Raw genomic sequence first — 2446 nt, 5'->3', positions numbered from 1 at the left:
TTTTTATATCGATTACAGTGGCTTTGACCAAAAAGAAAGAAAAAAGAAGAAATGGTACCTCCTCATGAACTTTGGGATCTCTTACTACCCCACCACTTCCTACCTGCTAAGGCATTTAAAAAAGATCACCCCCTTTACGCTGTAACTATCACAATTTTTCAGGAGCCTCGTCAATTCTTATGTACACATGCGTATATATATGTCCACAGTCTACGTGCATACGTATATTCCTTGTGATCTACGAGCTTCGAACTGAGGCTTAACCAGGGTAACTAAAGTTGCCTCTTCCTTCATCGCATTCACCACACCAGGCATGACCTGTGTAAGAATGCAAACGAATAACAAAAGGTTATGACAAAGTTAAGCATAAGGTCGTTAGCATGTAATTACTATTAACAGAGCTAATCCATTCAAGAGGGCAGTAAATCCATACATGTACAAAATTTGAGCACTGTTAAGCCAAAGAATCTTTCTGATAAATGTAGGAAGTTAAGAGACGAAACAGAATGGAATTTGATGAAGAAACAGTTTGAAACACATAAAAAATAATGCAAGCATGTTAAGAAAGGCGGTTTGGAAATGTCTGAAAGCATACCAGAAGAACAGAAATAAATGAGAGGTCCAGTGTCACCAGATCAACTTTTTGAGGGAGACCCGAAAGGTATCTTAAATTTGTTCGTTCTATCACACAGACATGTTCATCTCGACGAATCTTGTCTGCTACCTGTTCAAAGTTGAAATCCATATGCAGTCAATAACCATTAGAATTCCAAAAGTGCAAATCCAGTTACACACAGGGAACACATCATCTAGTAGATTTACTGTTTATGTACAAATTAAGCTTCATTATTCAAAAACAAAGGTCGAATTATAAAATACTATTAATAACTTTCAAGTCTTTGAAAGAAACACACCAAGAATAAGAATAACCTTGTCCTTAAAACCCAGTCACGTCTTAATTAATATGATAATCTTATCAAGTGAGCAAATCAAGGGCCATATTTTCTCATGTAAGAACTTGAAAACTTATAAAGATACTTCATCTGCACATGGTATTATGAATTTTCCAATTAGTACCTGTCCGTAACCTACATCAACTCCGTAAACATAAGAAGCACCATACTAAAGCAGGCAATAGGTGAATCCTCCCGTGGACAACCCAGAATCAAGGGCTATTTTGCCAGCAACATTAACACCAAGCTGTTCAATTGCAGCTTCTAACTTATATCCTGCTCTGGATTACCAAAGGTAACATTAAACTCAACCTTGAACATCTCGACAATATAATCCCCAAATAATGCAGGATGGATGTTGTGGAGAATAATCACCTACATACGTATTTTGGAATTTTGGCAATGATCTCTACGAAAGCTTTGTCGGAGACGGGTGTTCCAGCTTTGTTTACCACCTTTCTATTAACATAAACTTTTCCTGCACCAAAAATATGGAGAGAAGAAAAGGAAGATCTCCATGATTTCTGTATCCAGTTCTTCATATAAAATTTGCATTTCACAAAGTGGAATTACAATTTCTCCAAGTGAATCAATGTACAGGGACGCATGCAGTTGAAGATGACCATGTACCTTGTAAAATCCACGACTGTATGAATGTTCGATTGTACTGCTGAAACCTTTCAAGACACAACTCATCCAGCCTTTTTTTTCTTCCTGAAATGACATGAAAAACAATAACATATAAAATGGATGAGACATGGACGGATTCCTAAGGCCAATATAGAGCTTGAGCTAAGATAATGTCACTTAGAAACTGGCATATTCTTCCATTGTCAATGGTGTCGGAACCGTCTTTCGGTTGGACCCGGAATTGGGCTTCGACTTGGATAAATGATTTAGAGTCATCACCGATCATTGTAAAATAGTTAAGTGGATCGAATATCATCTTACATGATCTGCGTTTTATCAAAAATGTATGGGGTTCGGGAGTCGGTTACAGTCAAGAAAGGATTAGCACCCTTGTATTGCCCTTTCGGTACCAATTAATTTGTCGATTGTCTTAATTACGAAAATTAAAATTTAAAACATCGATTCGAAAAATTACCTTTGATCGATTGAAATTAATACTGAAAAAAAGTCAAAAATATGTTAGATGGTAGAATGGAAAATGTCGAATAAAATTTAATTAAATAAAAGGGAAAAAAAGAAAACAAAATGTTATACATAAAAATGTGTAAAAAAACAAAGGGAGAAAATGTTAAATTTCAGAGAAATGAAATAAAAAATAAAAAAATATAAGAGACGTTAAAAGAGGAAAAATGAAATAAAAAAGTGAGAAAAAATTATAATAAATTGAAATAAGCAAGAATATGGAGGACTAAACAATAATTAACCCTAAACATTCATGCCAAATTAGTGACCAAAACAGAAGATACACAAATCTAGGGATCAAATTCGAATATTAACACTAAAAGAAATAAAACATAACATCA

At 34.7% G+C, this 2446-nt stretch overlaps 1 pseudogene; it reads right to left on the bottom strand.

Moving 5' to 3' along the window:
* Positions 1 to 210: 210 nt before the first annotated feature.
* LOC120166081 lies at positions 211 to 1784 on the bottom strand (annotated as a pseudogene).
* Positions 1785 to 2446: the final 662 nt, after the last annotated feature.

This window comes from Hibiscus syriacus, unplaced genomic scaffold (assembly GCF_006381635.1).
Source record: "Hibiscus syriacus cultivar Baekdansim isolate YM2019G1 unplaced genomic scaffold, ASM638163v2 tig00111621_pilon, whole genome shotgun sequence".
NCBI lineage: Eukaryota > Viridiplantae > Streptophyta > Magnoliopsida > Malvales > Malvaceae > Hibiscus > Hibiscus syriacus.
The sequence above is the reverse complement of the archived record's forward strand: the minus strand, read 5'-3'. Positions and strand labels throughout refer to the sequence as shown.